Source organism: Lepidochelys olivacea (assembly GCF_965140295.1).
Source record: "Lepidochelys olivacea isolate rLepOli2 genome assembly, chromosome: 6".
NCBI classification, from domain to species: Eukaryota; Metazoa; Chordata; order Testudines; family Cheloniidae; genus Lepidochelys; species Lepidochelys olivacea.
The window spans coordinates 75,628,570-75,651,919 of record NC_140416.1 but is presented as its reverse complement, the minus strand read 5'-3'; the positions used below and the strand labels follow the sequence as shown (position 1 = coordinate 75,651,919).

General features: G+C 43.3%; 1 protein-coding gene across 5 annotated transcripts in view; it reads left to right on the top strand.

The window, feature by feature from the left end:
- The first annotated feature begins 312 nt into the window (after nt 1-312).
- The window catches only part of STXBP6 (syntaxin binding protein 6), a 210,663-nt gene continuing 187,625 nt past the window's right edge, over nt 313-23,350 (top strand). For 2 of the 5 annotated variants that reach the window (XM_084631313.1, XM_084631309.1), the window contains exon 1: nt 313-474. The gene's annotated coding sequence lies outside the window, so the exon portion shown is untranslated. Of the gene's footprint in view, nt 475-609; nt 1,023-1,352; nt 1,460-2,158; nt 2,179-23,350 lie in introns of those variants that run through there. The other 3 variants (XM_084631312.1, XM_084631310.1, XM_084631311.1) reach the window with 3 other exon arrangements.

Sequence of the window (23,350 nt, the reverse complement as noted above, 5' to 3'; positions counted from 1 at the left end):
TCCCCCTTACATTCTCTTTCTCCTTCTGTCCATGCTTTCAAGCCTGGTCATTAGTTATTATTATATTTTATTTTACACGATCTCTCTTGCTTCAGAGGGAACTGCTGGCCCCCAGCCTGCACTGGACATTGGTGGGGAGGAGGATGCAGAGCAGGATCAAAACCCTGCTCACTTGGGATCCTGCGCCTTCTCCCGCCTCTGGAAAGTCCCAAACCTGAAGTAAGCTCCTGGAGCGATCACAATTCACATGGGCGGGAGGGCAGTCTAGCGCTCTGGATTGGCTCAGCATCTGCACGTGAGGCTGCACTCACGCCTCTGGGCTGACAGCTGCGTGGCGGCTGAGGCTCCGTGTGGCTGAGTGAGTGCGGGAGGCTGGCGGGGCAGGCGGCGGCGGCGAGTACTAGAGCGGCGCGCTAGAGCCCTCGGCTGGCAGGCGGAGCGCGGGCAGAGCAGCGGCAGGATCCGGGCACGAAGGTAGGTCTGCCCGCGGCCACTGCTGCTTTGCCCCGCTGCAGCCGGGAGTTACACGCGGGCAGGGCGGCGTGGCAGGGCTGTGGCTGCTGCAGTAGTTACTGGAGGGCGGGGGAGGCTTTGCTTTTTCCAGTGTAACTTGCGGGTAGTAGCGGCAGCGTGTGTCAGTCAGCTGAGCTGCCCTGAAGTTCTTGTGGTGCAGAGGCTCCGGTGAGCGGCTGCCCCGTTGGTTTCGCTTCTTGCTGGGTGTGCGGGGTTTGGACGCTGCCGGGCGATGTTCTCCCGCGAAGTATGAAGAAGTAGCAGCCCCGAGAGTGAAGGATTAAGCCGCCTCTGGAAGCCCACATGTGCCAGTCGTGGAAGGGCTGGGGCTCGTCATCCCAGTGTAAACCCAGCCCGGCTTTCCTTCTAGGAGAAGCACATTGTTACGTGCTGCGATCAGCCTCTGGCGCGGAGAGATCAGCCTGGGATAGTGCGTTTTTAAGGGCCAGATCCTGCTCCCATTGATGTCAGTGGCACAGTTCCCAGTTCCTGACGGCACTCCTGTGTTGGTAGTTACAGTAGCAAAAGTTAAATATTTACAGGCGGATCGTTTGGGTTTCTAGTGGCTGACTGTGGCTTTTGTTTTTCTTGCTACGTGTTTGTTTGGTGGTTTCACGGGGTGGGGGTGAGATTTTTGCGTGGGGGCTGGGGTAGGGTGAGATTTTTGCGTGGGGGTGGGCACCCCCGCTCAGAGTTTGGAGTTGGCGGCATTTTCTGTAGAAATCAGGACAGCGTCCCTGGAGCTCTTGGTGTAACTAAGATCAGAGTGTGACTCAGCCTGTCTACCCTTGACCTTTACACTCTAAGGCTTTGAAAGCGGAGGGACCAAGAAGAAGAGCAGAAGAGAAGGCTCCTGTGGTCTTCGTCGTCCTCCTTCCTTGGGATCTTTCTGCTCACTAGCTAAATATGCTTCTCCTATAGCAGAGAAGGGCTGTTAAACTTGGAGGTAGGGAATTCTTCCAGAAAAGATTAGGCAGTCTAGAAATGGTCATTTTCCTTTATTTCCTACTGGTGAGATTCTTAAAGGGATAAAGATCAGGATAAAAATAAGTGTATAATGTTTTAAACTGTTTTATATGTGTTACTTATAAAACACGTTTAAACAAGACACTTGATTGTCAAGGTACTTTTGCTCACAATTATGTTGTCTGTTTACTGTTTTCCATTTCATCTAGTGTGGACAGTGCCACTAGATTTGTAAGCCTCATTCAGTGGTGCTGTTAAGATCCAACACGCTGCGATGGAATCTTTTGCATTAAAAAAAACAAAAAAATTGAGCTCACTTCTGTCATTCTGTTCCTCCAGTGTCTACATTTTATGGTTTAAGTTAGTCACCTGAATGTCCCCTTTTAACCTCCATCTCAGCTCAAGTGAATTATCTCTCAGGAATGCCTTCATTTTATCCTTTGTCTAACTTTATTGTGAGGCAGAGTTGATGTTATCAACACTCTGCAATTTAACAAAGAAATTAACAAAATCAGTACTCTGCAATTTAACAGAGAAATTCTTAAAAGACTCTCTCCTCCCAGGTCATCTGACAAGAAGAGTGCTGGTACCTCCTCAGATATTCTGCTGTTCCTATTCACAAGGAAGAATAGACTCTTCCATCTCCCCTTACTGAAACTGGAGGATGGGCAGTGCACTACTCTGAGTCTCCTCAGCTAGGTATATCTAATCAAGGCTGCAGCACACTTCTATGGAGGAGGTCACTCAAACCTGCTGTGTCTCTTCTTCTCTCCTTAAGGTGACAGAAAAGGAACAGACATAGCATTGGTTAAATTGGATGACTAAACAGCACTGGACATTTAGCAAGAGGCAGTTTCCCCCATCCTCCATATCTCTAATTTTCCTGTGTCCTCTTAATAGCAGTGCTCTTTGTAGGTGTAGGTAGCTATTCTAATGTCATTTAACCACCATCACCAAAAGAAAATAAATTCCCCTTGAAGGAGAAAACAGAAAAGAAACCCCTGTGATGGTTTAACCATATCGATGTTCAAATAGGAAGCTTTTTTTCCTCACTTTGCCAAGACTGGATAATTTAACAGCTCCTTCAGCCAAGGGAGGAATGTGATGGGGGGAATGTGGAAGCCATTATCTCTAAGAATTAGTCCTGCAAACAAACTTCCTGGAGTTGTTGGTAGTCAGTTTGCCTTCTGGGGTAAAGATCCTGATCAGTAAAATGAAAGTTTGATGCACTTACAGTGTTGCATTTAGAGATAACATGATGATGTGTTCTGAAAAAGGCCCTAAGATAAATAGATTTTTCTTGTAGCTCAGACTCAATTCAACTTATTTTCCTGTGAGGAGGTTCATGATTTTTCAGCAGTACATTTTGATTTGAATGCAGACAATGGGTTGAAAATAATTAGTTGTTTAGGGAGTTCTTGTGTGATTGATTTTTTTTTTTTGGTGTTCTTTGTAATATCCCATGACACTTCAAACTTTATATATTTTGTCCAGTTGAACTTTTGAAAGAGAAATGTTCCCTGAGAAGTGCATGAATTTTCCATTGTGTGTGTTGTGTTCAATAGGTTACACTATAACATTCAGAAACAAATAAGGGGCGGGGGTGTACTTTGTCCCTGTCTTTCATCAACCCCCTCACACAAACAAACATGCCAGGTCCATTTTCTACATGTTATGTACATGTTCTCTTCTACTGTGAAATAAATAAAAGCCTGTTCATTGCTGAATCTAGATAGAATAACTGTAATTACGGTTTCAGAGTAGTAGCCATGCTAATCTGTATCTGCAAAAAGAAAAGGAGGACTTGAGGCATGTTAGAGACTAACAAATTTATTTGAGCATAAGCTTTCGTGAGCTACAGCTCACTTCATTGGATGCATGCAGTGGAAAATACAGTAGGGGGATTTTATATACACAGAGAACATGAAACAATGGGTGTTACCATACACACTGTAATGAGAGTGATCAGGTAAGGTGAGCTATTACCAGCAGGAGAAGGAAAAAAAACCTTTTGTAGTGATAATCAAGGTGGGCCATTTCCAGCAGTTGACAAGAACATGTGAGGAACAGTAGGGGGTCGAGGGGGGGAATAAACATGGGGAAATAGTTTTACTTTGTGTAATGACCTATCCACTCCCAGTCTCTGTTCAAGCCTAAGTTAATTGTATCCATTTTGCAAATTAATTCCAATTCAGGTTGGGGGGCTGTCTGTAAGCAAGGACTGGCTTGTCTCCCAAGATCTGTGAGAGTGATGGATCGTCCTCCAGGATAGGTTGTAGATCCTTGATGATGCGCTGGAGAGGTTTTAGTTGGGGGCTGAAGGTGACAGCTAGTGACGTTCTGTTATTTTCTTTGTTGTGCGTGTCCTGTAGTAGGTAACTTCTGGGTACTCTTCTGGCTCTGTCAATCTGTTTCTTCACTTCAGCAGGTGGGTATTGTAGTTGTAAGAACACTTGGTAGAGATCTTGTAGGTGCTTGTCTCTGTCTGAGGGGTTGGAGCAAATGTGAGCAGTAGCTCACGAAAGCTTATGCTCAAATAAATTCGTTAGTCTTTCAGGTGCCACACGTACTCCTTTTCTTTTTGCGGATACAGACTAACACGGCTGCTACTCTGAAACACATCTAGAGAAGTTTATCATAGGTCTAGTTCACAAACAAACTTGCAGTTTTTGTTAAAACCTGTCTAGTTGAAATGGTGCAAACACCTTTGCTGATACTTACTTCAGTTTGCTTGATTTATGGCTGTTTAATTTATACTTGTTCTAACTGTGTGGAACTAAACCTAAACAAGCCTGGTTCAAACCAGAATCAGATTGTCCACCCAGGAGTTAAACCAACTGAGTTAAAAATGACACTGAAACAGTGCTACTCTGCATGCTGAGGGGCTGTTCTATGGATCTCCAGGGCTGGTGAAGACTGGCCCTCAAAATTGGGAAGCCGTTACTGGCTCTGGACCCTTTGAACTCATTCCTGCACCAAGAAGAGCGCAGCTGCAAGAGAGAATCTGGCCTGTCATGTCTAATTTTTTTTTTAATTTTAAAAAAAGGAACACTGTAAACTTAAATACAGTACAACAAATTATACTAATATCTAAATAGGCAAATATGGAATTATGAGACTGCATTTTATAGCATCTTTCTAATATCCAAAGCCATGAGAAGAGTAGATAGATTCCTGAGATAAGTATATTCTCAGCTTATTTACAGGTCTCCTATATTTAGCTTTTTTAAAAAGGATATTAAGACAAATTCTAGGATTCAAAAAGGGATTTGATACCCGAACAAGAATATCTGCATGACGTTAACTAGGATGAAAAAATGAGGACTATTATTTTCACGTTTTGGGTTATAAACAAGAAGGGTCAGAAAGGAATTTCAGAAATTCCATTATGTAATATTTGTTCAACAGGTCCAGCATGTTGCATAAGATTTCACATCCTTTGGTGACAATTGCACTGAGTTTTAAAAATTAGTAATAAAGGAAGGAAATTCTCTTTTTGGGTATTATTTTTTACTCTTGCTTTTCTGTGTTTAGTCTTCAGTTTACATGATGAAACTACGTTAGTCTTGTTGTCTGGCTTTTATTCGTTAGCACAGTACTGGTCTGTTTGGCTTTGTAATGCTGTTGGTAAGGGTAGTCAATCATTTTTTGTCAAGGTTCCAGTTTCTTTGTCAAGGTATAGTCAAGGCCCAGACTTCAGAGAAAATAATAAAGCCCCCCAATAATGATAATAAGTAAATAAAAAGATTTCAGGGTCCATTCAAAAGTGTCTGGCGGTCCAGATTTGGTCTGCAGGCTGCCTACTGATTACCCTTGGTGTAGGTTATGAATATTTATTTGCACTTGCTAGGCCCTAGAGGATAATGTTTAGATTACAAAGCTTTTTTTATAAATATTTTAAAAAAAAATATATAAACACTTCTGTGTTAAAGCAGTGAAATTCTGGCGTGGATGCTAATACCCCTTAAACTCACACTGGCATGGGTGTCAACTTTACATTGAATTTTCTGACACTTGGTAATGACATGATCTTGACTCTGTGTGTAAAGGAAGTATTTTTTTAAAATGGCTATACATTTCTTTATATACATGCATGCATCCATTGCTGAAGCATCTGGGTCCTTTAACAGCAAAACAAACATGGTATTTAAAAAATGAAATAAAAGAAAAGGCACTCTTCTGCATTTTGACTCCTGTGTTCTTGAGATGCAAATTGGGAAGTGGTCCTTTCAAAGTAAGGAGCCTGAAATTATACTTTTGCCAAATTACTGTATATATTTGATCGTAAGCTGGTTTGTTTATAAGCCGACCCCCCCCAAGATGGATAAGTAAAAATGGAAATTTTTTTATGACCCATTCATAAGCCGACTCTCTAATTCAGGGGGCAACAAACTTTGGCTCCTGGGCCATCAGGATAAGCTGCTGGCAGGCAGAGATGGTTTGTTTACCTTGAGCGTCCGCAGGCACGGAGGTAAACCTAAGTAAACAAACTGTCCCGGCCCACCAGCTGCTTACCCTGACGGGCTGGGACAGCAACTGGTGGGGAAATTTTTTGGTGGTGGTGGGAGAAGCTGAGGGTCAGGGGAGTAACCCCTGTGATCACCCCCACACATGACCCTACCCTTAGCCCGGGATCCCCACATTGATCCCATCCCTTCCCAACTTAGCTGGGGTGGGTCAGGGGAGGATGTCTCTTGCCTGGCTGGAGCTGCTTCAGCAGGCCAGGTGGCTTGGCCGCAGCCTACTCCGGTGGGTGGGGCCGGGCCACTGCTTCAGAGGCTGGGGGGAGAGCAGCGTGGCCAGAAGCTGAGAGTCTTTGGCCCCGCCTCTTTCCTTCTGGCTCTGCTGGCTGTACTGCCTCTCTTTGCCCCCTCTGTTGCGGGGAGGGGCTGTGTCCCACCTCTCCTGCTCTATACCGGTTCATAAGCCGACCCCTTTTTTTACTAAAAAAAATTGGCTTATGAACGAGAATATATGGTAGGTAAAACTGGCATCCCCTACTGTTTTGTAGGCAGCATCTCTTATCACAGGGTTATTACAGGAGCTGTGAGGTTTTCAAGAGCACAGGCTTGTCTTCCCCCATTTCTGCTTTTTGTCTGTGACCCTAATACTTTGCTCTGGTCTGATATTGATATCCTAGCTCCTTTGTGATAACTGATAGAAATCTAGGATTAACAATAGCTTTGTAATACCAGTACTGGGAATTGCTGTACCAGAACTCTATTTATAAATGTGATTGCTGGAGGTTTCAAAAGCATGAGTGGCTTGAACATTTTGAAAACTCTCCGGGTGTTTTATTTTTCTTATTCAGGACAGAAATTAAATTCCGTAATAAAATAATCTTTTTTTTTTTTTTTTTTTGCTTCTGACTATTTTATTAGGTTCCAATTTTCTCCTTTTCTAAAACACACCAATTTAAAAATGAATGTGTAAGTTCAATATTTGTGTATTTAAATTTTCTATTCTGCCAGGTTCAACACACATTGGCAGCTGTTGATTTTTTTTAATGCACATCACAGGGTGAAGACTAGTTTATCCCAATAAAAGAATTTGTAAAGTGGTACTTACTTTCCAAGACCCTAGTAAAAAAACAAGATTTGTATTTGAAATAGGCACCTGAGACTGAATGTATAAATGTCTTAGAAATTACTTCCTGCTTCACAAACCAGTTTGAATACCTCAGAAAGCTGCCTGAGGATTATCACTTTCAATTTACCAGAGTCTAAAATATGCACATACAGATTCATGATTTGAAACTTTAAAAACATGCATTGACTTACTTGACTCTTTTTGAAGTTAATGGAAGGACTCCAGTTGCCGTCAATGAAAGTTGGATGGACTGGCTCCCATTGCTCTGCCATGTGTTTTTTCTCCTTCTAAACTGTAGGGATGACAGAACCCAATGAAATATATATTAAACTAAGGCAGGAACTGAGCATTATAGTTATGGGTTTGATGTATGCTGCGTTCTCAGTACTTGGGAAGAATCTAATTACAACTTCAAAACTATTCTTGGAAAACTGGAACTTAAGGCTGAAACGGGGTGCTTCATTTGCTTTCATGCACACTTGATGAATTTCTGTATCTTTTGTGGTCTTTAGCAACTTCCAGGAAAGAAAGTTCCCCTTCTAATGTATCCTATACATATAACCCATAAGTCCCAACCTTCTGATGCTGTGAGGCTAAGGGTATGTCTACACTATGAAATTAGGTTGATTTTGTAGAAGTCAATTTTTAGAAATCGATTTTATACAGTTGATTGTGTATGTGCCCACTAATTGCATTAAGTCGGCCGAGTGTGTCCTCAATACTGTGGCTAGCATCAACTTATGGAGGGGTGCACTGTGGGTAGCTATTCCACAGTTTCCACAGTCTTCACAGCCCATTGGAATTCTGGGTTAAACTCCCAATGCCTGATGGGGCAAAAACATTATTGAGGGTGGTTTTGGTACTTGTCGTCAGTCACCCCTCCTTCCCTCCCTGCCTCCGTGAAAGCAACAGCAGACAATCATTTTGCGCCTTTTTTCCTGGGTTACCTGTGCAGACGCCATACCGCTGCAAGCATGGAGCCCGCTCAGCTCACTGCTGCTATTGTGAACATTGTAAACATCTCGCGCATTATCCTGGAGTACGTGCAGAACCAGGCTCAGAGATGCCAGCACGAGGACGATTGTGATGAGGACATGGACACAGACGTTCCTGAAAGCAAGGGCTGTGGCGATTGGGACATCATGGCGGCCGTGGGGCTGATTGATACAGTGGATGCCGATTCTGGGCCCGGCAAACAAGCACAGACTGGTGGGACCACATAGTGTTGCAGGTATGGGGTGATTCACAGTGGCTGCGAAACTTTCGCATGCGTAAGGCCACTTTCCTTGACTTTGTGAGTTGCCTTCCACCGCCCTGAAGCGCAGGAATACCAAGATGAGAGCTCCCCTGACAAATAGCCCTGTGGAAGCTTGCAGCGCCTGACTGCTACCCATCAGTCAGGAATCAATTTGGAGTGGGCAAGTCTACTGTGGGGACTGCTGTGATCCAAGTAGCCAATGCAGTCACTGATGTTCTGCTATCATGGATAGTAAGTCTAGGAAATGTGCAGGTCATACTGGATGGCTTTGCAGCAGCAGTGGGGTTCCCTATCTGTAGTGGGGTGATAAACGGAACACGTAACCCTATCTGGGCACCGGACGACCTTGCCAACCAATACGTAAACCGCAAGTGGTACTTCTCAATGGTGCTGCAAGCACTGGTGGATCACAAGGGACGTTTCACCAACATCAACGTGGGATGGCTGGGAAAGGTGCATGACTCACATCTTTAGGAACTCCGGGCTGTTCGAGCAGTTGCAAGAAGGGACTTGCTTCCTAGACTAGAAAATTACCACTGGGGATATTGAAATGCCAATAGTTAAGTCCTTGGGCATTATGAAGCCATACACAGGCAGCCTGGACAGTAGTCAGGAGCAGTTCAACTATAGGCTGAGCAAGTGCAGAATGGTGGTAGAATGTGCCTTTGGACATTTAAAAGCTCTCTAGTGCCGTTTGCTGACTAGGTTAGACCTCAGCACAACCAGCATTCCCATTGTTATTGCTGCTTGCCGTGTGCTCCATAATGTCTGTGAGAGTAAGGGGAGACATTTATGGCAGGGTGGGAGGTTGAGGCAAATCGTCTGGTGACCGATTTTGAGCAGCCAGATACCAGGGTGATTAAAAGAGCACAGCTGCACATCAGAGAGGCTTTGACAACCAGTTTCATGACTGGCCAGGCTACAGTGTGACAGTTGTATGTGTTGCTCCTTGCTGAAAACCTGCCCCCTTTGTTGATTTTAATTCCCTGTAAGCCAACTACCCTCCCCCATTTAATCACAACTGGCAAAGGAAATAAAGTAACTATTGTTTTGAAACCATGCTTTCTTTCTTTCTCTCAAAAAAGTGAGATAACTGACAAGGTAGCTCAGGTGGGATGTGGTGCAGGAGGAGGGAAGGACAAGACCACATTGCTTATTGTAGCCACACTGCAAAACAAAACTGTTTGAATGACAGCCTTCTGTTGCTTGGGCCATCCTCTGGAGTGGAGTGGCTGGGTGCCTGGAGCCCCCCCCAGTGTTCTTCGGCAACTGGGTGAGGAGGATATGGAATTAGGGGAGGAGGGCAGGCGGTTATACAATGGATGCAGCGGGGGTCTGTGCTCTTGTTGGCTTTTCTGCATCTCCAACAGATGCTTCATCATGTCAGTTTCCTTCCCCCATTAGCCTCAGCATCGCCTCCTGCCTCTACTCTTCGCGCTCACTTAATACTTTCCTGACCTCTGCCACTGAATGCGTCCATGCACTAAGCTGTGTGGGAGGACTGCTTGAGCTCGGAAAACATGTAATCGCAAGTGTGGTTTTTTTCGACTTCTAATCTGCGCTAACCTCGGGGACAGAGATGAGAGGGGGAGCATAGAAACATTTGCACAGATAAAGAGGGGAGATAAAAAGGGAGAGTAAAATTTAAGATGATACGTTTCTGAGAACAAAAGGGAGATTCTTTCACAGTGAATCAAGCAATTCACAGCAGGCAGCACATGTGGTTTAGGTACAAGATCACATTTTGCCTTTTATACTGTGTGCCTGCCGGTATGGTGACACATCACAAACGGCTGGGCAACAGAATTTGGGTTCCAGACAGCCATGGTAATCCTTTTGGTATACCGGGTTGGCTTTTTCTGCCTTCATAACATGTGGGAATGGTTTCAAACTGCAGCGCCATCCTTTCCCTTAGCAAGCAATGCCGGTTGGGTTTCACATTTAAAAGGAAGGGCTGCGGTTTTCGGGTGGATGTGCAGCACACCCCACCCCCAGCCGTGTGGCTGTTCTCCAGGATGATCCCTTTTAGCCAAGCTCAAGCAACCCAGCATGAAACGGGGTCCTTTTACTGTTCCCTTATAAAAATTCTCCTATTTCAACCTGGTGATCATGAATGATATCACTCTCTTGACGCTAACACAGAAAGATAAAGACCAAATGTTGCTTGAATGCGACCAAAGCCCAGGACCATTCATTGCCATGCTTTGTGCTGCAGTGGTTCCAGACAACTGTCCCTTTTGGCCTTAAACTCTATGAACATTGCTGCATACTGCAGGCAAGAACTGAACTTCTTATCTGGTGAGACTGTGGTGATGGTTTGTGTCCAGCACAGGTCTTTTATTTTCCTGAGGGCACAGTTCTCTTCACTCGCATGGTGTCCCTGTTGTTCAGGTAAACTGCATTCTAGTCCCAAAGTGCTTGAACTGCTCGCTTGAATATACAGCTAAATAATATCTATAGTAGAAAACTCAGAAGTGGAATTTTGACAAACTTCCTTAAAAGTGTCTGTCATCTCCTTCACTAATTCCAAATATGCTATCCCTAATTTAATTAACATTTATCTGATGCTCTGTTTCTTTTCCAATTTACAGATGCCCTCTTTTCTTGACATACAGAATAATTGAACTGGTTCATTTCCTTTGATTTGAGGATGTTTATTTTGAAAAGCAGAACTTAAATCAAATACAAATTTCCCTAACTAAAGTATTTGCATAGATCTCATGTTTGTATAAAGATTGGAGAGCTGAATAAACCAAACTGATCTTTCTGGACCTTTTAAAATTGTCTTTCCACTGTATGAGACCTCACAGTTGAGGGTTAGTGGCTTGAGTGATATTGTGTGTTGGGTTAATAATGTAAATGCTAGTAAATGACTTATTGATTGGGTTGCTGTGGTGATACAATCTGCCCCCCCCCACCCCGATTAAACATAAAACTAAGGTACTTTTTGGAAGAGTAGGTTTATTAACCCCAGTCTCCTGGCCTATTTCCAACTGTGTAATTGCTTTCTGCATAACTGAAGATCCCCTTGGAGTTTTCATTGAAATTACTCTTAGAAAGCACATGTTGCTGCCATATTCTGCACTGCTGGTGGCTGAATAACCCTGTTGCTAAAGGGATTTTGTCAATCTGAAATCAAGTCAGTTTAAAAAATGAGTTGCAAGTAGTTTCAGGTACTACATCTCCGTTAGATGTGGTTTTTTCAATCCTGTTTAAAAAAAAAAAAATTCTTGCCTGTTGCTATGTGAATGACTCTTGAAGGGGGAACTGACTCCTGTTTTCAGGGACAGTGAGACTTCTATACACTGCTGTCAACTGCATGGAGTAAACTTGAAAACACCTAATCTTAGGTGGTGTTTGTGACTATAGTGGGTAAAATGTTGAAGAAAAAAATTGTTTGAAAAGTTGACTAAAGCTCCTCGAAAGCTGAAAGGAAAGTCTCTTTCTTTAAAAAAAGAAATCCAAGTAAATACTATAAGAGCAAAACTAGTATTTTAAGGAAAGTCTACGCTACAGCGCTCCATTGGCGTAGCTGCGCCACTGTACTGCTTCCGGTGAAGATACACTCTCCCATCAGCACAGTGCATCCTGCTGACGTATCACCGGTCACTTGAATAACACTTGAATGGCTCAGGGAGGGGGAGCAGTATAAGTTAGATCGACTTTACCGGTAGTGTAGACCTACCCTTATTGTCTGCCTGTGAGCATGAGTCTTGCTTGTGAGATCACTGGTACAGCACTGCCCCTCTCTGCAGCTGCATCCATATGTCTGCTCTGATGCTCTGTTTAGTCACTTCCTGCTATTCCATATGAAATCCTGTGGTGATGGAGGATTACTAAATGCTACTATGGTCCCAAGGAGTATCTATTGCATTGAGAGAGGAGAGGAGCTCAGTTTCTACTTGGGCCAAACTAGGTTTTCTTTTTTAAAAAACAGTATGCAAGTTCAGTGTTCAGCCTGTTCATTTTTTTTTAAAACAGCCTAAAATATAAACATGAAAGTAAAAGAAAAAAAAAAAGAAGAAAACTTACTAAAGTAGTGCCCCACCTCTCTAAAGCATATAGTGCTGGGAGAATCCTTTCCAGCATCTGAATCCTGCCTTTGCAGCAGCTTGAATGAAGGACAAAAAGAAAGATTAAAGCAGGTGTTTCCATATGCCAGACATGCCCCTGTAATATTTATGTTATACCAATAAACTAAAAACCAGCAGGATCTTATTAAAGGGAAAAAAGGCAAAATACCACATTTATTGTGAATACAGAAAGAATCATAGTAAGCAGTTAGTTATAGCTATCACATTCCATTCAATCTCATATTTATTCACACATTCTCTCTCTCTCTCACACATACACACACACACACACACACACACACACACACACACACACACACGTTTTGCAAGGTTTTTATCATAGTTACCAGCCTTAGAGTTGCTCATGCCAAGCCACTGGCCAGGTGGCCTGGGCATGAGGAGGGAGCAGGGCCTTGTCAGATGCTCATCTGATGCATCTGGAAGTTGGTTTGCAAAATCAGACCCCCCAAAGTTCTCACTTTCTAGAGTCCATTTTTATAGGAATTTCTTCCTATGTCAGTCTATGGGAATTGCTTCATCATGCTGTTGCTGAATCAATCTGCAGATAGCACATTCCTGACAGCTCCGTGCTGCTAGATGTTATCTTGTTCTTTGGTTCTCCCATCCTTGAGGCTGTTGGGTGGATTCCAGTCTGCCCTCCGAGGGTCTTCTGGTTATTTCCACTTGACGCCTTCTTCAGCCGATGGACACTGGATTCTTAGGCTGGCACCTCCCTGATCATTCAGTTATTATCCACATACATCCTCTATCTCTATTTTAATCACAATTGTTAATACAGCAAAAGGGTGGGGAGTCTCTGGGTGCTGTTTCTCTTGCTACAGAGTATTGCTTTGAGTCTCTCTCTGTGTGAATTGCTTTGAGAACAGACTCTGTCTTAGAATGCACTAACGCAATTAGCAGCTTGCAAGTTTCACACATAGAGGGAGAGAAACAGTACCAAAAATCAAGAGACCTCTTAATTAGTAATATCCTGGAATTTAAACTATGGGGAATCAAACTCATTTGTGATTTTAGTACAGAACTTCTTTAATATGGTCCAACATTTATGTTCAGCATTATCCCAGTTGAGATTGCATCAATAGGCATTGTGATTCCACTACTTTGGCCACAAGTTTGCTGCAATATTGGATGCAGCCTATTAAAAATACTAATTTGTTTTAGGATTCCAGATCACTAACTGTGTACAGTTGTGTACTTAAGTTACAAATAAATACTTGTTTAAAATCCATTCTGCCTTCACCTACCTGCCAAGTTATAAGATCGGACTTTCAGTCTTCTATTTTCTCTTCCTACAGTTGGTCAAATAGGTAACAACTAAAGTACTGTAAGGAATGCAGCTTCCACTTTACATTAGGGAGTTGGTGATATCAAAAACACATGCAGGCACATGTAAAATGCTCAAAGGATTTAACTTGAGGAGTCAATCTTTTCTAATGCTTATTGACTCTTTGCATTTGTGGGACATCAAGACACAAACACTGACAGAATTGGTTTCTCCACTATTGTAGGGGTGAAAAATAATGGCAAGAGTGTAAATATATCTTATCCCTATGGATGAAGCCTTCCTTGCATAATGGGATCTCTCATTGGCTGAACCTGTTAATTGTACTATTCTCAGTTTAAGATTTTATTTTTCTACAAGGTTTCCAAATATCTATTGAAACTTTGAAGATCTCCCACTGGAATTTCTCTAGTTCTTGATGGTACTGGACATATGGCATTGTTGACCATTAGCGATCAGCAGGATGACACTCCTGCAGCTGCCCAGCCCAAGGTACATGGAAGGCTCAGATCCTCACTCCCGCTCTTCCAGTGGGAAATAGGGAGCACAGCAGCTTCTTTCAATCTTTTTCTATGAAAAATGTAGTGGCTCCAGATACTCTGCTCCCGAACTCCCCCCCCCCCCCCCATCTTCAAAAGCAGGTCATCTGCTTTCTACCTCATCATTCCTTTCCAGAAAGGGAGCCAATGGGTCAACATTTTAGTTAGCTACAGAGAAACCAGGGTTGGTGAGAGCAAAAGGCCTAAAGTACAGTAGTGCCACTATCACTGAAACAGATGGCTATAAATGTTTTTTTTAAGGGTGAAACATCCCTTTTTTAAAAAAAGGACTTGAGTGGTAGTACGAGCAGATCTTTTGGAGTCTCTCCCCTCCGTCTCTCCCCACCACCCAGTAGATGCATCATTGGGAAAGTCTTTGAAACACGTAACCTGAGGAATCTCTCAAGCTGGAATTTTAAGCCCTGAGAGCTTGTAATTATACTGGCAATAATTAAAAATAGTGCCAAAATATGAGTCCAGTAGTAGTTAGCTGATGTGATATTATGTGGAGTCTCATACCTGCCAAATGGCTGCTCTGACATACACCCTATTTCTCCTGGGCCCTACCAAGCAGAGAATAGGCATAGTGCACTCTGACCACAGCCCCCCAACCTCATTCCCTATGCTCAGGCATGAGTACAAGGCTAGTGTATAGCTCTTACATCCATTCTACACCAGCTAGGGAGGCTCTCTGCCAGGGGGCAGGCGATAATCTCGGGGTCATTTCCACCCACTGTAAAGAGCATTCATTCTATTAAAGAACACTTGCGTAATAGACTTAGCCTCTATCAGAGGTGAATGAGAGTGAAAGTTGGGTAGGATTTGCACCTTTGCTCCTATTGGTATAAAGTTGCAGGAGAAATTGTTCTTAGTTTTGTGTGTGTGTGGACATATGTAAATGAAGTTTGTGTGTATAAAGTTACCTGAAAGGAATAGTGAAGACTTTGAGGGGTGAAAATGGTATTAGGCTGCTTAGCAATCCAGTAGAATGTACTAGAACTGGATGTTAAACTCAGTACAGGACATGATCTGAATTAAATTGAAGAATGAGGGTGATAAAATAACTGCAGTATGTTTTAACAATAGTAGAACAAGATTTTATTAATGAAAAGTGACTTTCTTTTAAATTACCAGTGCTCTCCTTTTGATCCCAATTTATATTCTTCCCACACATGCTAAGTGGTATTCGCACTTTCCACTATATTGGAATAGGTTCAGAAGTGTTGAATTAAGAAAACAATAATTTTTGAGGAGAGGGTTGGGTGGGGGGTAGGAGGGGATTTGGAATTAATCCACTTCAGCTGTAGAATTGAATCCAGGTTATACTTAATCTGCCTTGTTCTTATTATGGTTGAGGGAAGGTTGTGGGGTAGTAAGCAATGTCTTTGCTACTACACAAAAGAAAGCTAAAGAACAATAAACGTTATGGGCTTGGATGTTTGTTTTAATGTATGTAGTTTGTTTAACCAACCACGCTGTAATGTGTTGGCAGCATGCTAGATCAGGAGCCACATGATAATCACAAGGAAGTTCTTGCCTTGCTCTTCCAGACAGGGAGATGGGGAATGGCAGTTCCAATTTCTAAGGGCTTCGCTAAATTTCTGTATGTTGAGTCATTTGCCAAATAACTAGATAGTTTAAATGTTTGTAAAGACTAGTATGGGCCCTCTGCACACATTTGAGCAAGGCTACAAATGTTTGTCCTTAAACATAGGATGATCCCTAGGGACTTGTCTAAACACAAAAGTTGTACCGTTTTCGTTATTCTAGTGCAGGAAAAATCTTAAAATCCACTTAGGGTGGACACATTTATCTGTATACAGGTCCCTTACACCCCAGTGTTGCCAACTCTCATGATTTCCTCAGGAGTAACACAGTTTTGGCTGGGGCTGGAATCAATTTCTCAATGACATGAGAAGCTCCAGCTCTCGTGAATTTCACGGGTGCTGGGGGAACCTCTCTCTGATACCCGCCGCCATACCAGTTAGGTGTCTTCCCCACTTTCCTATCTCTAGAGAGGAGCATTTGGGCTGGGGATCCATGAGAGGGAGCAGCAGATGCCATTCTCACCCAAGAGGGAGCAGAAAGAGCCCAGCAGGTCACAGTGGTTCTGCTCCCTCCTCTACCCTGCCTTGTGAAAAATGGGTCAGTCTGCTTTCTGCTTCTTCCACTCCCTTCTCCATCCCTGCAAATCCAGGCCTGACAAGGGGGAGACGAAGACTGCATTCCCCATTCCTTAGGCCTGTGAGAGGGATGGGAGAAACCTTTGGAGCTGCAGGACCAGATTGGGGCTGTGGAGATGATAGGTGGCAGATGAGGGGAAAAACTTTCAAGGATACAACTGGTATGGGGGTGGGGCATGCATATGTATTGCTGGGCGGGGGTATGGGCAGTTCTGTGGGACACAGTTAATTAGCTTTTTGGGGTCCAGGCGAGAGTCCTGGAAGCTTCCTGCTATCAGGCAGCCTGGAAGAGCTCCAGCAGCAGGGGCCAGAATCATCTCTCTCAGTGGATTTGAGGCAGTTGACAAAACTAATTGTCACATACTCGCAGTCTTGCTCTTCTTGAGGGGAGGATCAAAAATCATGATGGACCAAAAAGCACAAAATCAATTAAAAAACAAAAACAAATAAACACTAGTGTTTTTTTAGCTTCTGGAGTTCATGGTGCTGTACTGGTATAACTGTGTTTGCACAAGGAGTTTTACCGGTGTAACTCTTTTAATATTTAAAAAAACAAAACAACCCCCCCCCCCAAAAAAAAATCCCACCCCCTTCTTGAAAGAGACTTTTCTGTTCACAGATTGTGCGTAGACTAGGCCTAGGATAAAGAACAAACATTTGTAGCTTAGAACAAACATGCCGGGAATGTCTATGCTTGTCTCTATTGATGTGTTAACTACATCTTATTAACTGATCATCAATAAACTTGAGGTACAAAAATCTAATGTAAACCTACACTATATGATATAGTTGTTAGGACTTGGCTGAAGCCAGGAACTCTGTCTCACGTTTCACTTTGATGCTGGAAGTACATTTTTACCACACCCCCCAAAAAAAAAGTACATATAAGCATCGGGGCATCAGTTGCTAACAATTGCCATGGTTATGGTTGTATAACATTTTCTCTTAAAACCACTGTCCTGTTTTCATGTGTTAACAACTTTGCAGAATTTTCAACTTTGAACCTGATGGTTTTCCCATCCTGGATAACTTCAGATTTTGAGAAGAGAGGTGTTTTTTGTTTTTGTTTTTGTTTGTTTTTTTATTTGAGCAGAAGCCCTTCAGCAATATTTGACCTGAGGGGTATTGAGCATTGTCACGGAGTCACTGGGCAATGCTCGGAACTACTCCCTACGAAGCCAGTCAGGACTCTGGGGAAGCCTCCTCTCTGTGAGCATACTGTCTCCAGGGCAAGAAGCTTACCCAGCTTTGACCTTCCTGGGTCTGACCTGGGAGCATTCAGCATCCCCTTCCACACCGTGCGCTCCCCACAGCGAGTCTGCACAGATGGGGATCCTGGGGAGGCCAGAGGGCCCTGCACCCTGATTCCACAGTCAGACATGACTCTCAGCCAGCCAGTAAAACAGAAGGATTATTAGACGACAGGAACATTGTCTAAAAAGGAGCTTGAGGGTACAGAGACCAGGCTGCCTCAGTCAGGTCTATCTGTGGGGGGCAGGGAAGCCAGAGCCCCATCTGACCCTCCCTCCATTTTCCCAGCCAGCTCCAAAACTGAAACCCTCTCCAGCAGTCTCCCCCAGCTCCTCCTCCAGTCTGTCACTTTCCCAAGCCAGGAGGTCACCTGATCTCTTTGTTCTCCAACACCTTCAGTTAGCACCTTTGCAGAGGAGAGGGGCCCAGGCCATCAGTTGCCAGGAGACAGGGTCTCGGCCATTCTCTGTGCAGCCCTTCTAGGGCTCTGCAACAATCACACACCCTTGTCCCACCACCTAGATACTTAAGAACTGCATAGGGGAAACAGAGGCACCCACACAGTATTCAGAAAAAACATTAAGAACATTCCCGCTTCGTCACAAGCATTTTTTTCGCTTGAAAAATTCTAGTCATTTTGTTTTGTTTTTAGCATTTTTAAAAGTAATTCACTTAGTTGAAAGTTGGCGTGGACTGAGTACCTTCTGGGAGGCAGTTTCTTAGGTAGGTCATAGCATGAAACCTTTGGGTGACAAGTGGGTAGAGCATGGTGTGCAGGTCATTTTTCAAGAAAGGCCTTCTGCTGAGAAATTCCCTTTCAGCTAATGAACATGAGGCCTAGTCTTGATACTTGGAAGTCATGTTGCAAGGCCATTTCTTTGCTCAGGCTTTCCTTGTGATGGTCTCTTGGAAGACAGCCATCTAAGTGGTATTGGTGGGGACAGTACCTGTAACTAGAGGGACGTAGAGGTGGAGAGTTGAGGTGTTTTAATGAACAGAATTTGATAGATTGTATTTGTATTATGTCTTAATACTGCAATGATTGGAAATCTGTACAGATAGATATGGATGATAGCATTTATTGTCTTCTCAACAAGAAGACAAATTTTTTTTCCACTTCTTAACTACAAATTTCAGTATTGTTTTTTTATTATTATCCCTTCTAAGATAATAAATCAGTAGGCCAGCTCATGGTGGCAAAGCCTGCAGTGCCATTGAAGAGCTATATTGTAGTGAATTTTTTTTTTTTTTTTACAAAGGAGTTTTTTGTGACCTTTCATTGATTGTTTATGAATCAAGAGGGAAATATTAGTCTACAAATGTCATCTATTAAAGCAGTCTGTTAACCTGTCTTGATATGACTTTTCTGTTCTTATGAAGAGGCTGAGGGATGACATCAAAATCTCTTGAGCCTTAATGCAAGCAATTTTTTTGGTCGTTTGATCCTGTAAATCAGTAAGAGTCAATCGAGCTCCAATGAGAACATGATTAGGATTCAAGATTGCCTATTACATCCTAAGATTTTAAATAACTACGCATAACTAATACAATCACGTTAGAGCCTAAATATTTCTTGCTATGCAGGCTCCTTCCATAAATCAGATTAAATCCTGAGCTTATTTTTCTGTCTAGCATTTTCGGCCAGTTATAGAAGAGAGAACCTGGAGTCAAATCCCAACCCGTGTCTCTGTCATGCTACTCCTATGGCATGAAAAGGATGTCACAGTAGTCTCAAGGGGACTGTTGTATTAGGGAAAACTTAAAACAACCCTTGTGGTGTTCTAAATTACACCAGAGTTTGGGCTGAGGATTGGGGAGAGGAGAATGTCTCCTCCTCAACCTCGGGTCTTCTAATAAGCACAGCTCAGCCAGACCTGGGAGTATGGCCCTTTGTATGCTTCTAAGTTTGTGTCATATATGGATTTTTATTTGATTAGACTGCCTGATCTAATAGATGTACATATGGATGCTAAATATTTCAAATCACCTTCCCTCTTCCTTCTACCCCCCCCCCCCCGCAACTCTCTCTTATATCTGTCTGACTGATAAAAAGATAAAAAGTGTGTTTGTGTGTGTGTCTGGGGGGAATGATCTATTGGGGGATGGGGGAGCAGGAAATAAGACAGATCCAACTAGGCTAACTAATAAAATGAATCCCCTGCTGTTCTATATTCCAAGAGGGTCTGTCTGTCTTGAATCACACCTGCTTGCAGTTAAAGATAGCTCCATGTTGCTGGCCCAGAAAATGGGGGATTATGTAAATTAAAAATGGGATTATGTTCCTTACTTAAGCAGGTAAGATTTCTGGGGTGGGATGTATCCCTGTGAGCAGATTGGTTATACTAGATTTTAAGATTTAGTTTATTGTTTTCCCCCTCATGAACCATTTATGGTTTTGGAGGAAAAAAATCCTACTAGCATTGTCATCTGCATACAGTACGTGCATAACTTGAAGGTGGTAATATGATGATGGACACTACTGCAACCCGTGTTAAATCATTTGTCTCAACTCTTTCATACAGTGTAGTTGGAATATTACAAATTACTAATTTATTAAATGTAACAATTTGTAGAGTTAATTACCATAGGGATATCTTGACTGATAAGACTTTCCAAAGCTTGAAATTCACAATATTGGTGGTAAAAAATATGTTTCAAGGTCTGTTCACTGACATTTCAGGGGTCTTTTATGGTTAAACATCACAATATCAGTTATTAGCATGCTGCTTCAGTTTTACTGTAGATAGTTATTTTAATAAAGGGAATGTTTATATCAGAAGTGAACCTATGTGTAAAATGTCAGTTTTTCGTTCGTGTTTTTTTTCTATCAAGCATAATCAGTGTCTCTCAAAGGATCCTGGTCACTTTGTGTATGACCTCTGTTTTACATATGCAGTTGTCTCAAAGCCTATGTGCTCTACTATAATGTTATCAAAAATTAATGTTAATAAATATGAATGGAAATGGTATTATAGATTTAACACTACATGAAATTCTAAGTTGCTTATGGAACATTTATGGACTTTGGGGTCAGGTTTCTCACACTCAAAAATGCAAAACTCCTATTAATTCTGAGGAGTCTGATGTTGGACCCTTAATTAGTAAACTAAGGGTACATATGCACTGCAGCTGGGAGCGTTCTTCCGAGTGTGGCGAGACAGACACACACAAGCTCTGCCTGAATATAGTTACCAGGCATCTGGTTTTTGACTGGAATGCTCAGTCGAAAAGGGATCCTGGTGGCTTGGGTCAGCACTACTGACTGGACCGCTAAAAGTCAGATCAGTGGTGCAACGGGGCTAAGGCAGGCTTCCTGCCTACCCTTGCTCTGCATGGCTCCCAGAAGTGGCCATGGGGACTCCGCGCCAATGGGAGCTGTGGGGGCAGGCAGCACGCAGAGCTCCCTGGCTGCTTAGGAGCTGGACATGCCAGTCGCTTCTGGCAGCCACCTGAAGTAAGCGCTGCCTGGCCGGAGCCCGCACCCTGAACCTCCTTCCACACCCCAACTCCACACCCCAGACTAGAACCACTTTCTCCCTCCTGATGCTCACACTCTCTCCCACACCCGAATCCCCTGTCTTGGTCAGAACCCCCTCCTGCACCCAAACTACCTCCCAGAGCCCACACACCCAGCTGGAGCCCTCCCCTCTTCCCACACCGCAGCCCTGAGCCCCCTTCTGCACTCCAAACCCCTCAGCTCCAGCCCGGAGCCCCCTACTTCACTCTAAACCTCTCATCCCTGGCCTCACCCCGCAGCCCCAGCCGAAGCCCTCACCCCCTTCTGCACACCAACCTCTTTCCCTAGCCTGGAGCTCCCTCCCGCACCCTGAACCCCTCATTTCTGGCCCCACCCCAGAGCCTGCACCTCGAGTTGGAGCCCTCACCTCTTCCTGCACCCCAACCCCCTGCCCTAGCCTGGCGAAAGTGAGTGAGGGTAGGGGAGAGTAAGCGATGGAGGGAGGAGGAATGGAGTGGGTGGGGCCTCAGGGCCGGGTAAGGGTGTTTGGTTTTGTGCAATTAGATAGTTGGCAACCCTATGTGTGAGGCAACATACTAAAAAGTGCACAGTAACTAGGGACAGCACAGGTGGCAGCTTGGGCTACCCACCTGAGTACAAACCCACCTGGACCCCTTGAATAAGTACTTGGGCAGCTAACCGCAGCCATTGCTTTTGCTACCCTTGGCGAACTAGTGCGTGTCAGTTGATCTGAGAGGGAAAGCACATTCTAGCTGTGGTGCAGATGAATCCAAGGAGGCTACCTGCTGAGATGAGCCTTAGTGCCCCATTTCCCCTGTCGTTGTTGGTATCATAGGTTATAAACTGGAATAGGAGTTGTATTCTTGGTGTTAGGGGTTGGCATCAGGTGTAGCAACGGTCTAAGGTGGAAAAATACAGTCAGAACTCTGACCCTGACAGAGAAGTCGAGGACCAGACTTGAAATGACTTTGGTTCAGAATGTTTCTGAGCTACATTTGTAATCCTACAAGTAGCCACGCTGCCGTTAGCGGGACTGTTTGTGTGACTAAGAATTTGGACCTATACTTATAAGTGTTTACATGTATTCTGTTGATGGGGGTTTCTAATAGCTGGGCATTTTCAAAAGCATTTTACTTTAAATATTAAGTTTTATATATCTGAATAACATGCTTGTTTACTCTTATGACACTTCATTTTCTACTCTTGTGTTCAAGGATGTGATTGATCCTTTTCCCTTTGTGTTCTTTCCCTCACCCGCCATCCTCTTTCTGTTCTTCTCCTCATACCCATGAACAGTTTCTCCAGCCTCCCTTTCCCTCTGGATAAGAAACTTAGCAGCCTGCACCATTTAGACATTTCACCTGGGGAGACATATTTGGATCAGATATAGTAGATTTTAACTCTTCTTTTCTGAGGTTGAAGAGAATACGGATTTAGAACTGGTGGGAATATTTGATCTCCCTTACATGTCCTACAGTAGGGAAAGCTAAATCATCACTTTGGAGTGACCAGATCACTAGGAGTGTGTACTCTGTTCTGTCACCAGTTCACACTAGTGTGGGAGACCATGATCTGAGGTCCAGTGTCTATGTACTCAGCTACTCAAGATGCTACTAAACACGCTGTTTGGGGTTGTGAGAAACTGGCTTTTTGGGCCACTGGACATGCACCTACTTGTCCAGCACTCAGTCTGGATTTGACTATTCAGATGGAAATTTAATTTTTTTTATACATTTGTTTAAAAAGCAGCAAATGTTTGCTTCACTGTCACCGGTATTTTTTGTTTGTTTTAGATTATCTTCCTTTAAATTATTGTGCTACAGGACAGTAGATACTGCTGTATACTGCAAGAGAGCTCCTCTCTAAGGATACTTTAATGAATTTCATTTGCAGTTCTTCCTGGCAACTGATTCATGCAGTGCATCATACTGTACGCTGGCAGTGTAAGAAACAGGTTGGAAACCATCCAGAGTTTTACATGGCTATTTTTCTAGATTATGAAGTTCTGTCAAAAGTGTGTTTAATCATCCCAGAAACTGCTCATTCTGAACCTATTTTTGGAGACTAAGAAGAATTGGTGATTATCTGTGTCCCTGGAACTCACTTATTACAGGGAAAAAACTCATGTAGCTCAAGGCATACGCTTAATTTAAAAAAAAAAAAAAAACTTGACTAGAAATAGGGATCATGGATTTCT